The sequence below is a fragment of the Amphibalanus amphitrite genome, unplaced genomic scaffold (genome assembly GCF_019059575.1).
Source record: "Amphibalanus amphitrite isolate SeventyFive unplaced genomic scaffold, NRLGWU_Aamphi_draft 000779F_arrow, whole genome shotgun sequence".
Lineage (NCBI taxonomy): Eukaryota > Metazoa > Arthropoda > Thecostraca > Balanomorpha > Balanidae > Amphibalanus > Amphibalanus amphitrite.
In genome coordinates this window covers 302969-317500 of record NW_024882273.1, presented here as the reverse complement: position 1 = coordinate 317500, position 14532 = coordinate 302969, and the positions used below count along the sequence as shown (strand labels likewise).

At 51.2% G+C, this 14532-nt stretch overlaps 3 pseudogenes; all 3 read right to left on the bottom strand.

The window, feature by feature from the left end:
- Positions 1-658, bottom strand: part of LOC122366036 — a 3974-nt pseudogene extending 3316 nt beyond the window's left edge.
- Positions 659-885: 227 nt separating this feature from the next.
- Positions 886-1042, bottom strand: LOC122366032 (annotated as a pseudogene).
- A 171-nt stretch (positions 1043-1213) lies between these two features.
- On the bottom strand, positions 1214-3083 carry LOC122366034 (annotated as a pseudogene).
- Positions 3084-14532: the final 11449 nt, after the last annotated feature.

Genomic DNA, 14532 nt, shown 5'->3' with positions numbered 1-14532 from the left:
ACGGAGCACCGGCACACGTCCGAAGACGGCGCCGGCCCGACACGGCTCGACGGATAACGACCGGCAATAAGACCGGACAACGAGGCCCCGACCTGCCAATGTCAAACAAAGGGAAGCGCGCCGCCGACCGGCCGACAGCAGCACGCGCCGGCACCGTTTCCGATACCGAGCGCGCACCGTGCGTCAGCCGACGAGCGCCTATTTGTCCGACGACACGCGTCACACGTGCGCTTAATCCCATGCTGGCAGCTTCACGGGCTATTTGACTCTCTCTTCAGAGTACTTTTCAACTTTCCATCACTGTACTTGTTGACTATCGGACTCGTGGTTATATTTAGCTTTAGATGGAGCTTACCACCTGCTTAGGGCTGCATTAGCGAGCAACCCGACTCGAAGGAGGACTCGTCCGCGAGCGCGGCGATCGGTCGCACGGGCCTGTCACCCTCCACGGAACTCCTTTCCAGGAGACTTGGACCGACACCGGACACGGACAGAGCCCTCCCGAACACCACATTGCACGACGGCCTCTCGGCCGCCGGCTTCGGTGCTGAGCTCATCCCACTTCACTCGCCGTTACTATGGGAATCCCATTTGGTTTCTTTTCCTGCACTTAATGATATGCTTAAGTTCAGTGCGTAGTCCAGCACCCCCGAGGTCGAAACGATAAGAGAGCACAGAGACGTGTGGTCCGTCCGCGGGCGGGCGCCATGTTGTGTCAGGGCACGGACGCCAAACGCGCGGAGAGCACACGCTGTGACGACGCCAGAATTGGCACTTGAGACGACGCCATTTGAACACTGTCGGCCACGGCCGGTGCCACGCGCACCGGCCATAACAACAGATGACGAAACGTCCACGGCTGCGTTGATGCGCAGATTCGTCAACCGACCCTCGAGAGCACTGAGCTTGCCGACCGAAATCGGAAGCCGCCATTTGCGTTCAACCTGTCGATGATCATTTGTGTCCTGCAATTCGCAAACTGTCTCGGGTTTTACCCCGGTCTTCATCGACCCACGAGCCGAGTGATCCGCTGCCATGGGAGCCCAATGTTTAGTTTTTGAATAGGACCGAGGGCGCAGGTCCTATGTTGGCGTTCAAAAATGTACACATATGGAAGCCATAGTGACATCGTGTTCAGTACTTCCGTCCGGGGAATGTGCGTCCCGGACAGAATGACGGTAACAATCATGCACAGAAATATGCACACAACTGAGAATGATCCTTCCGCAGGTTCACCTACGGAAACCTTGTTACGACTTTTACTTCCTCTAGACGACCAAGTTTGGGCGTCTTCCCGGCCGCACGGCCGAAGCCAGCAGCCAGTCTAGGCGACCTCACCAAATCATCCATCGGTAGTAGCGACGGGCGGTGTGTACAAAGGGCAGGGACTTAATCAACGCAGGCTAGTGACCTGCGCTTACTTGGAATTCCTCGTTCATGGGGGACAATTGCAACCCCCAATTCCCATCACGAAAAGGGTTCAAACGTTTGCCCAGCTCCTCACGGAGAGGGGTGTTGAACGGCGCGCTGACCACTTCAGTGTAACACGCGTGCAGCCCAGAACATCTAAGGGCATCACAGACCTGTTATTGCTCCATTTCCTTCGGCTGGGACGCCGATGATCCCTCTAAGAAGCAAACCGCAGTCACAAGAGACTGACAGTTTCAAGTTTAATAGGCCAGAGTCTCGTTCGTTATCGGAATAAACCAGACAAATCACTCCACCAACTAAGAACGGCCATGCACCACCACCCACTGAATCAAGAGAGAGCTATCAGTCTGTCAATCCTTACGGTGTCCGGGCCTGGTGAGTTGTCCCGTGTTGAGTCAAATTAAGCCGCAAGCTCCACTCCTGGTGGTGCCCTTCCGTCAATTCCTTTAAGTTTCAGCTTTGCAACCATACTTCCCCCGGAGTCCAAAAACTCTGGTTTCCCCGGGGAAGCTGCCCGCACAGTCCGTGTAGTGACCGTTGCGGATTGCTGGTCGACATCGTTTACGGTTAGAACTAGGGCGGTATCTGATCGCCTTCGAACCTCTAACTTTCGTTCTTGACTAATGAAAACATTCTCGGCAAATGCTTTCGCAGTAGTTCGTCGTGCGACGGTCACAGGATTTCACCCCTCGCGTCGCAATACGAATGCCTCCGTCAGTCCCTATTAATCATTTCCCTTCGACTCTCAAAACCAACCAAATCGAGCCAGGGACGTATTCTCCAATTCCATGAATATGTATACAGGCATTAAGAGCCTGCTTTGAGCACTCTAATTTGTTCAAGGTAACGTCGCCGGTCGCCATCAGGCCCCTCCGAAGAACGGCCCGACGACGGATCCGGCACGATTGAATGCGGCCAGCCGATATTTGGGAGCCCAGCAGTGACGCGCGAGCGCCGCCGCCAGGCATACCGGACCGGACACGCACTGATATCCAACTACGAGCTTTTTAACCGCAACAGCTTTAATATACGCTACTGGAGCTGGAATTACCGCGGCTGCTGGCACCAGGCTTGCCCTCCAGTCGATCCTCGTTAAAGGATTCACGTTGTACTCATTCCGTTTGAGAGATCTCGGTTAACGAGACCTCTGTAAGGTATTTATTGTCACTACCTCCCTGAACTGGGAGTGGGTAAGTTACGCGCCTGCTGCCTTCCTTAGATGTGGTAGCCATCTCTCAGGCTCCCTCTCCGGAACCGAACCCAGATTCCCCGTTACCCGTCAGAGCCACGGTCAGCCACTAGCAAACCGTCGAGAGCTGATAAGGCAGATATTTGAAAGGCGCGTCGTCGGTACAAGACCGTACGATCCACACAATGTTATTGTGATTCATCGGAGAACGACCGCCACGAGGGCGATCATCGGTTTTCAGCCAATAAAAGCGCCCCGGCCGACCCGAGAGCCGGCACTGGGGCTCGGTTGCATGTATTAGCTCTAGAATTACCACAGTTATCCATGTATCACTGTCTCGGCCAGTAAATAATAACTGATTTAATGAGCCATTCGCGGTTTCACCTTAGTGAGGCTTGTACTGATACATGCATGGCTTAATCTTTAAGACAAGCATATCACTACTGGCAGGATCAACCAGGTATCTAAGACGCTCGCGCGCAGCTGCACTGCGCGGGCGCTTAGTGTCGGCGGCGTCAGACGCCGCCGAAACAGCACTCATGTACGACATGTGCCGTTCGTTTTGCAACGGGCGATCGCATTTCACGCTCGTGCGTCCGACGTGGTCGGACAGACTCGTCTCAGCGAGGGTGTCTCTGGCGGTGAGCACCGCGCGTCTCAAATTTCAGCACGTTTGCGCCGGCTGACTGTTGTCGACCGCACCCGGGCCGAGTCACCGCGGCGCAACTGCGCTGTCTCTGCTCTGGCGAACGTCTGCTCGTGGGGCGACTGGTAACGCGATGGCGACGCGCACATTCGGGCCGGCCGTCCGCCGCACGGCCACCGTGCGCGCTCTGTTCGCTCGCTCGCTCGCCACCTCACGACGATTGCCGCCACAAGTTTCAAACCGTTTGCCGTGCGCTCTTAAGCTTTACCGGCTCCCCGCTAGGTGGCGCGCGCTCCCATCGGATGCACATTGAATATACGGAGGGCGAAATTCTTGGCAGCTGTATTTTTTTGTACACTCTCTGTTGGCCGAACGCACTGTTCCGTGCTGTGCACGCCAGAAGTGCGCTGGTCCACGCGGCGAAAAGTCCGCTCGGCTCGGCGCGCCGCCAGTGGGCGACGGACGGCATCGGCCCGCGCCGCCGACGACGCTAGCGGCGCCCCAAGGACGACGTACCGGGCGCGCCGGCCACCGGGCGCCCGCCCGGGCACCCACGAGCCGCTGGCCAGCCGGCCGTAAAAACAAACGAAGGCATAAGATCAATTACAGGACCAATAAACCAGCTATGTCCGCTCGCTTCGCGTCGCACTGGGTCATAAAATGATACACCAGCACATTCGGGGTCGACCGGTGTTTGTCCCGTGCCGATCGGACGTCGAGAAGCTGAGCTATACGCCAAACACTGGCACGCTATGTCCCAATGGCATTTCCCGTGATCTCCGCCACAGGGGTGCCCTGGCTCACCGACGCACGTGCGAAGTTGATTTCATCCGGTCGCATTTTCCCACGCTCCGGCAGCCGTCTGACGTGTGCGTATTTTTCGCCGCCCGATGGACAGCCAGCATCTCCGGAAAGAGGCGCCCCGATGACAGAAGCACAAGAATTCAGCGTTCGGTCGTGCGCCGACTGTTGATTTTTCGAGTGCTCAGTTCCGATCTGCCGGCCAAAGAATGTGCGTCAGGAACGGAGTGGGTTAGGCTGAGTTGGGTTGGGTTGGGTTGGGTTGGGTTGGGTTGGGTTGGGTTGGGTTGGGTTGGGTTCGGTTGGGTTCGCTTGGGTTCGATTCGGTTCGGTTCGGTTCGGTTGGGTTAGGTTAGGTTAGGTTAGGTTAGGTTAGGTTAGGTTAGGTAAGGTTAGGTTAGGTTAGGTTAGGTTAGGTTGGGTTGGGTTGGGTTGGGTTGGGTTGGGTTGGGTTGGGTTCGGTTGGGTTCGCTTAGGTTCGGTTCGGTTCGGTTCGGTTGGGTTAGGTTAGGTTAGGTTAGGTTAGGTTAGGTTAGGTTAGGTTAGGTTAGGTTAGGTTAGGTTAGGTTAGGTTAGGTTAGGTTAGGTTAGGTTAGGTTAGGTTAGGTTAGGTTAGGTTAGGTTAGGTTAGGTTAGGTTAGGTTAGGTTAGGTTAGGTTAGGTTAGGTTAGGTTAGGTTAGGTTAGGTTAGGTTAGGTTGGGTTGGGTTGGGTTGGGTTGGGTTGGGTTGGGTTGGGTTGGGTTGGGTTGGGTTGGGTTGGGTTGGGTTCGGTTAGGTTCGGTTCGGTTCGGTTCGGTTCGGTTGGGTTAGGTTAGGTTAGGTTAGGTTAGGTTAGGCTAGGTTAGGTTAGGTTAGGTTAGGTTAGGTTAGGTTAGGTTAGAATAGGTTAGGTGTAATGACAACACAACGTATGCACTGAGATGTATAATTGATCTATGAAACTAAGTCAACTTGAGTCAAATCGTTTCATGATAACAAATGGTTCACCTTTCTAAAAGAAAGGTTCAGGGCGATACAGGTAGACATACACGAAATGGTAGCAGATATAACTTTAATGCAAACAGTGGAAGAAACAAACACAAATTGCATTAAATACTTGCTACAGCGCGCTTATTTCAATACGAAGAAAGAGACAAGGAAAATGAGCCCAGAACAACCGCGAAAATTTAAACAAGGTCATCAGCATTCGCTCACCTTCTTTCTCAATACGGACGGGTTAGGTTACACTGAGTCGTGCCATGCTATGCGGATCGAGTGAGTGTGTGTGTGCCGATAAAAAAAAAAAAAAAAAAATAGCGAGCACACGCAACATGAGAAGTCACACGCGACTACAGACACTCACCCGAGTGGTGAGCGTTGATTGGGCGAGGCGGCGTTTCTCATGATGTCGTTGACCAACAGGCGATCGGCCGCGTCAATCACCGCCACGGGCTGCTGCGACCGTCCGGACGATACACTGTCGAGAAAATGGCGAACTGATCAAGAGCCTAGTCAGCTGGACAAGGGCACACACAAAACCCATATGCTACACGGTCTCTGTAAAAAAAAGAGACCGCACGAAGGCGATACTGTGTTGATTCAAAATAACATATATGAAAACGGTAACGTTCGTCAGAGCGAACAAACTTTCAGATCAAGGGATGAGTCTCAACCGCTCGCAGTGCTCGCAGGAGTACAGCACCCCGACCCATATTGAAAGTCGTTTACAGACCGTTTGATGCACTCGCACAGCGTGAATTGTGTTGACTGGCGAAGGCGACGTCGAGCGATGACGCCGCCGACAACCAATCAGCCCGTACTCGTGTACACTTGCGTGTACCTGTCATGGGTGGATCACCAGCGTGTGCACACAAAGTATCGTGATATTCAATGGACTGGATGCTGTCTTAGAGGCGTTCAGACATAATCCATCGGATGGTAGCATCACACCGCATCTCATCACTATGTTTCACAACTAATTCAACATTGTTTTCTAATCCATAGAACTGTCAGGGACCTCGATGTCAGCAATAGTTTCTTTGTGGTCAGTTGTCAATAGGCTATTGCGCACGATGATATTGTTACATTGTACATGCCTTGTCAGGACAAGGTCCAAAGTATTTTTGCCCCGCGTTGGCTCAGAAACCCACTGTTCAAGACCCATTTGGCTGCAAGCTTTTAAGAGACATTTCGCCCTACTGGACCGAATCGCTACTATTGGTGATGCTGCTTTACCGGCACACTTCCAAGCTATTTCGGGTATGTTGAAATCTCCTACTATTATTAACAGCGGAACATTGGCCAGAACGTCAATCATTTTCCGTAATGCTGTCTTATCTTTTGGTGGTCGGTAGACTATCGCGACCGTCACACCCAGCTTGGCCAGGAGCACCACGAGCATTTCTACGCCCGGGGGACTCGGCAGCGGACGGGGCATAAGCGAGCTGCGTACCGCGCACAACACGCCGCCGCCCCGCCGCCGGCCGCGGTCGCGGCGGAACAACGTATGATTTTCAAACGCCCTCTGTATCTCACAGTCCGCCACTCGGCAAGTTAACCAGGTTTCCGTGAAGCCAACGACATCGTGGCGCCCCAGCGCTTTTGCGAGCGCCGGCAGACGCGGCAGCTCCTTCACCAGACTCCTGGCGTTGCAGTGGTACACAGAGAGTGAAGCCGGGACCGGGTTCAGCTCCACATCTCCCGTAAGTGTAACGGGCGCATAGCGGCCGATGGGCTGCGCTGTACAGCCGCTGCTGCCGCTATCATAAGGCGCAGTGGCACTCATGTTGTCTTTTATTATATACGCACATTTTTCTTTCTCCTGGCGCCCGCTCATTCTACTGCTCTCCTCTCTACGTCACCGCAGCCATGGTATAACGCATTTAGAGTATGTGCGTTATACATGATACAGTTTAACAAATGAATCGCGCCATATATGCTCGTATTGACTGTGCGGGCTCACATTTCTGCTCAGCCATGGTGCAATTCATTTAGAGTATGTGTGTTAGCACTTGATAAAAGGGAACGGGCCATTTTCACGCAGCCACCGTCTCAAGCCATGCACTGCGCGGACTTTATAAAAAAAAATATAAAGAAACCGCACGAAATGCCAACGACGAAAAGACGTTTGTATGCACATATGTGTGTGAAAACGGTAACGTTCGTCAGAGCGAACAAACTTTCAGATCAAGGGATGAGTCTCAACCGCTCGCAGTGTTTAGCTGCTCGCAGGAGTACAGCACCCCGACCCATATTGAAAGTCGTTTACAGACCGTTTGATGCACTCGCACAGCGTGAGTTGTGTTGACTGGCGAAGGCGACGTCGAGCGATGACGCCGCCGACAACCAATCAGCCCGTACTCGTGTACACTTGCGTGTACCTGTCATGGGTGGATCACCAGCGCGTGCACGCAAAGTATCGTGATATTCAATGGACTGGATGCTGTCTTAGAGGCGTTCAGACATAATCCATCGGATGGTAGCATCACACCGCTGGCCGCTCGGCCAAGTGTTACGCCAAATGTCCGACCATACCGTTCCTCTCGTACTGAGCATGATTACCATCGTCACGACCCATCATCAGTAGGGTACGGACGGGGCACGGACGCCAAACGCGCGGAGAGCACACGCTGTGACGACGCCAGAATTGGCACTCTCAGCATCCAATTGGAATTGGATGCTGAGAATTGGTGTCTACCCAGAGGGAGTGATGATTACATCAACAGCCAGCCAAGGAGGTGCTGCCACCTAGCGTACGTGCTGAGAATTAGTGCTTACCCAGAGGGAGCAGCGATTACATCGACCACTTTATAATGCCAAGGAGGTGCTGCCACCTATCCGAAATACTGAGAATTAGTGTTAACCCGGAGGTCTACATCAACAACCCATTAACGTGTAGGTGCTGCCACGTAACTGCAGGAAAGAGAACCAGTGACTGATCAGAGAGAGAGAGAGAGAGAGAGAGAGAGAGAGAGAGAGAGAGAGAGAGAGAGAGAGAGAGAGAGAGAGAGAGAGAGAGAGAGAGAGAGAGAGAGAGAGAGAGAGAGAGAGAGCAGTGATTTTGTCCACAGCCTACTGCCCGGGAGGTGCTGCGACCTACCGGCGATACTCAGAACCAGTGGTTGACCAGAGGGAGCGGTGGCTTTAATGTTGATACAGGGGCCCTGTTTCACCGGTGATAACAGCACGCTAGGGCCGCTAGGGCCATATATATATATATATATATATATATATATATATATATATATATACTAGATGGCATGTTTTGCGCTATAACTGTGCGTTTTGATAGATGCATTTGAGGGGGCATTAGTTTGGCTGTGGGAACTTATGATTTTTATTTGTCTTATTTTGTCGGTGTTGGATATTTGTTTGAACGGCATGGTATGCTGGTGCTGATTGCGGGTTGTTAGAGCCTTTCTCGTGGTTTGCCTTTATCGAACTCAACCCTATCCCACCCTAACCTACCCATACCCTATCTTACTCATAACCTACACATAGTTACCCTTCTCATACTCGATTAAAGTAACGTACCAAATTTGAGCGCAATCGGCCCAGCCGTTCTTGAGATATAAAAGCGGCCCGCTGCACGTGCGCACGCGCTAACTGAGACTCTAGATGACTTGTGCCAGCCACCCTTCTAAATTGTTCCTAACGGTGTACAAAATTTGAGCAAAATCGGCCCAGCCGTTCTTGAGATGTATAAGTGGACCCCTCACGTGCGCACGTGCAATCGATCCACCCTACCTGTCACACATGACCATGCATCGCCAGATGAGTGCCCCCTCCACCCACAGTCCAAGTTTCAGCGCAATCAGCCCAGTAGTAGCTGAGTTATTCCTAGTACAAAAATGTGCTGTTTACTGGAAGGCGCTTATTTTCAGTGTTTGGAATTCCCCTTGGAGGGCGGTGTATTGCAGCCCATGCTTTGATAGCTATTGTCAAAAGTTGAATGACTTGCCGGCCATAAGCCATCGATCGGATTTTGTCGAAAAATACCGGTAACGTCAACAAAACACGGTCACATGCTTGAGTCATTTTCACGAAAGTTTATTGACTTTTCGATAATATTTTGGGTGGATATTGGTCAGAAAAGAATGCTCTTTCCGAATATGTAGGTTTCATAGCCATTGGTCAGCGTTTTCAATACGTTTTGATATTGTAAAGGACATCGCGCTCCGCGCGAATCAAATTTTCCAATTAATGTTTCATTATTAAGGAAATGGTACGGATCATCACTTTTTATTTGTTTTGCTATCATTACACGTACATTTGTCTGCAAAATGGTACCACACCGATTTCATTCCGTCAAACCGTTTTCCAGCGGCATCCATTTTCCCGTCACAATGCACGAAATCGGTCATTTTTTCGCAACCGGGGGTGCTGTCTTGCACGTGGCGCGTGCTATACTATGAAACCATTACAATACGGTAGTTCCATCTCTCCTCTATCCAGTGGTGGCAATCCCATCTCGCTCCGGTCACCCATCCCCGAGTTATAAGCCCGGGAGAGGAGCGCTGCAGGCCCGATTTTCGCCCGTTGGCGGTTTTCGCCGTCCCCGTGTTAAGCCTATGAGAGCGCCTATTTGCACGTGCTGAAGGCGCACCCCTGGACCGATCACGCCCAAATTTTAATACAAAGGTCGCCTCAACCCACAGATTGTGCCCACAAAATTTCACGCCGATACGCGGCGCCTTTCAGGCGCAATAAGACACATAAGGCATGACGGATTACGCACGGACATGTTATAATTCATAATATAGATATATATATATATATATATATATATATATATATATATATATATATATATATATATATATATTTAACAATTAGTACAGTACGCTACAGGGATATCACAGGGAACCAGTACCGGGATAGATGCACTGCGCCACATGACACGGGCTAACTGACACATGTGGAAGTGACACTATGGAACATGTACATTTATGGTGTGCCACTTTGACCATCATATGAAATGCAAAATACGTAAACATTGTGAAATGTCTGGAAAAAGTCAAAAATATCCTGAGACGCACTACAGGAGAAGTGATTAAATATAATTGTGGCGTTTTTCCAACTTTTTTTGTGTCGTCATATTAAGTTTTAGAATAAGGACAGCGGACACCACGGCGAATTTATCTGATCTCAGGTCGACGACTTTCCTTAGACTCCATTGCGCACCATACCCTCCTTCTCGTAACGGCCAAAATACCCGCTATTTCCGCTAATGTCTACACCACGAGCCACCACAGGTGGAGCAGCGCCGCACACAATGCAGCGAGCCGAGAGACCGTGGCGACCTCTGCAGTCCATATCGCCAACCACTAGCCAGACATCTGGCTGGGCTGAATGGCTCCACGGACGGTGGTGACCTCTGCAGTCCATATTGCCAACCAACCGTCGGACAGAGGGTGGGCCGGGAGACGTAGAGGGATCTCTGGGATCGGAGAGGACGCCTTCATATGGACGCAGTGTTTCTCGTTCCCGAGTCCCCGAGTCCCGAGTCCGGGTTTCCACATTGCCCCTGTGGTCCCCATGCCGTGATAGCAATTTTCCAGCTTTATAACTTAAAGTCAAGAAGTATGATGCTTGTTTTGAAACAAAACTCAATACAACTTCTTTTATCAAGGTAGACTATCTATACAGGGACATTAATTTGGAGCATTAAGCGAATGTCCGTAGTTTTCCTGTGCAAACGCAACATAACTTTCGTCATGGGAAGAATAATAATTAAAAAAAACTCCCAGTCCCAAACGCCGACGCCATGCAGTGCTACAGCCATCTGTCGGCCAAAATGAACACTTCTAATCGGACCTCCTATGAAGAAAAAGCTTTTAAGATGAATTGATTTCAAAAGCATGTTTTTCATGCATGCGCATCGGGCGGGCCTAGCCAATAGCAACAACTATCATTGTGGAATGACGCTACACCATAGTTGGCTATACAAATTAATTAATGAAAAATCATTTCATATCTGGTCCCTATTGTGTGCTTCGACGCACTGCAACCCCGACAAGTGCTGCCGCTGTTGGCAATATGCAAAACCACTATCTCACCTAACCGTTCATAGGTGACGTTAGGGCAGCAGATTACAAACATGATTACAAACAACAGATTACAAACATGCAATAGGCAACAAAAACGGTTCACTTATTGTTATATTCTAATCCACAATTTTCATACAAGAAAAAACAAAATTTTGATTGACGTACAAAATTTAAAAAAGTCTTAAGCTATTCGCACAAAATATTCACAGCCATTTTTCCCGGCTGCTTGGAGCGGCACCGCTGCTCCCGAGGGAGCGCACCCCGTAGCCGGGTGGAGCGAGTACCGTGGGGCTGGTCGGCCTGTCCTTCGGGACGGGCCGGTGACTCTCTAGGGTGTCTGCCCAGACCAATGTCTCCCCCTAATTCCTAGCGCCCTTCTGGCTCTGAAATCCTTCTGGCCCTTCGGTCTCGTCAGACCGAAAGGGCCTAAACCAACAAAACAAAAACAAATGGAGAGATTAACCTGCGCCCCAATGGGGATCCTGGATTTCCACGCCCTGCTGGAGGGATGTTTGAACCACCACTCCCCCCTTCTAACTAACTCGGCTCCCGGGCCACGTAGCGACACGCGGTGAGCGACGTTGGAAAAAAGCGTAAAAAATTACGACGTTATGTTCACATTTTAATCAGGTGAAACGTCCTGTCACCAGAGGTGACCAAAAGGTAAAATTTCACCACTTTCCAGTCAAACTTCGACAATCTTTTACAGACCAGCACAATATGGAGCTCAGGAACACATGGAGCTACAACGCCGCGGTTCAGCGCATTCCATAGCTCTAATAACGGTCTCTCCGAGATAATGTTCTCAGATTTGGCCTAAGGTCGACGTTTTAGCATCCACGGGGAAAAACTGCCAAAATTGACGTTCATTTTAGCGGTAACAGTTTTTCTTAAATAACTTTTTGACTCATAACTTGCAATAGCCTACTTTTAGTGGCATCGTGTTCCTCTCGTCAAGACGCGGTAAACAACACGCTTCTTGTATCGAGAGTACATGAACCTCCAGGCTCCACGAATCAAACTTTAAAACAGTTACATTAAGGGCGTACCGGTTTCATCTATTGACTTCTTCAGCGCCGTTGACAACGGCGCTGAAGAAGTCAATAAGTTAAAAATAAGTTAATAAGTTAAGTTAGTAATAAGTTAATAATAATAATAAGTTAATATGTTTAAACTTAACTAAACTTAAAGTGAAAAGGGAAAAAAAGAAGGACCCGAGGGGAAGGATTCAGGAAGGATTATAGGAATTGCTTTGTGCGTTCGTATATGGAACGGGGAGATTTGAGAGACGACCTACATCACGTACACGGACACTGTTGGGGTGCAGGTGCGCGCCGGACGGCGGCTGCCTCCTCCAGCGGACGGCGGCTGCCTCCTCCAGCGGACCGGCGCCCCCAGCGGACGGCGCCCGCCTCCTCCAGCGGACGGCGGCCGCCTCCTCCAGCGGACGGCGGCCGCCTCCTCCAGCGGACGGGCGCCCCCAGCGGACGGCGGTCGCAGCGGACTGCAGCGCCGTGGTCGGCCCTCCCTCGCCAGCTGGCGATCGGACGCCAGGGCCGGTCCGGTCCGGTCAGCTCGGCAGTGCGCACCCGCTGCCGACCACGGCTCCCGAAAATACGAGCATACCTGAAGACATGGACAATGGTCAGTCATTACCATCTCCGTATAGAAAAACACTGGTCAACAACAGGGTTAAAAGTGGCCGATGCCGTGCTACCCGTGTCCGCTTCGGATGGACGGTCACGGCCGGTCAGGTCAGGTCAGGGCTAGTCATGTAAAGCATGTACCTACATACATAACATTTGGAAAACCATAACAAACCGAATGCCAACACCAAATATCAGAATACTAACAGTAAATATCGCATACAAAAATAAAAAGGTAAAATTAAAAGAAATATTAATAATATTAAATATGGGGACAGGGCGGGCCGCAGGTCAGGCGGGGTCACATGGACACGGACAGGGCGGGCCGCAGGTCAGGCGGGGTCACATGGACACGGACAGGGAACACGGCCGGCAGACTGGGCTAGGGGAAGGAATGCAATACATTCGGAATGCAAAATGAATTCCGAGAGCTACGGGTGATTACGAGCGAGCGAGCGCAGCGAGCGAAGCGAAGTCTTTTCAATATAACGGAAAAATCTCAGTATGAGCGGCCCGGCCCGGCACGGCCTGTAACGCTTTTCAGAGGCTTATAGCTCAGCAACCGCTGGACCGATTGGCCTGCGGTCTTTTTTGCTGGGTAGCCCTTCCACCCCGTAATTGACTACTTTTGATACATCTCAGTGACCGTCGTGGCACGTGCCACGTGAAAAGTCAAGGGCGTTCAAGCAGTTTTGCAAAAGTAATGATTTTGAGAAGCCCTGAGAAGCCCATATCTCAGCAGCGGCTTGAGCGATTGTCTTGCGGTAATTTTTATAGGGTAGCTGCATCCCTTCTACCAAAGGTAGGATACTCTTGATCTATGTGAGTGACCCCAACTGCACGTGCAAAATACAAAAAGAAGAGGTGCCAAATTTGTTCTCATTTCAGTAACTCGGTAATTACTGGGGCGATTTCGCTGAAACTTGGCATACAGGTAGGCACCCACCAGGCGATGCATTCCCATGTGTTGCGGTTAGGGTGCTAATGCACGTGCGCACGTGCAGGGGGCGTTTCCAGATCTCGAGAACGGCTGGGCCGATTGCGCTCAAATTTGGTACACGGTTGGGGACCGGTTAGTAGGGTGCCGTGCAAAAGTCATTTTGGACCCCGTTTGCACGTGCGCACTTGCAGAATGCCGCTTCCAGATCTCAGGAACGGCTGGGCCGATTACGTTCAAATTTGGCACACCGCTAGCGACCGGTTAGAAGGGTGCTTTGCACAAGCCCGTTGGAAGTACCCTCTCGCCTTCCGCACGTGCAGGGCTCACTATCTCGCTCGCTCGCTCGTTCTTCGCCCAAAAGGCGTTTTACTGGTACTTATCACCTCATTACGTAGTGACATCAGTAAGAAGTGTTTCAGGACGACAAGTGGGAAGTTACGGCTCCCACTGTTGTCGACTGTTAGTGATGGCGCGGCGGCCGGGTAGGCAGCATGTCGTGCCCTCTCGAGCCCTCTCTGTGCTGACGGCAGACACTCTCTGAGCAGAGCGGCGGCGGCAGTCGGGGCAGAGCCGGCCGCGAGTTTCCTAAGTGTGGAACTATTCATACCGTCGTCCGTTCGAGTGACGTCATCACTCGGCGCTGGCGGCTAGGTGCATAGATTGGCGGGTCCTTAAGTTGGCGAAGAGGCGGAGCCAGTTATCCTGCGTAAATATTTAGTCAGTCCTAATTTCAGCGAGTTCCCTAGCTAGAGAAAAAGTAACTTGTTCTACGTGAATATATAACCGGTGTAATTTCAGTTATCGTTCGTGCATTCGCCCACCTTGGAAGCATATCTCCTACGAGGTGCTT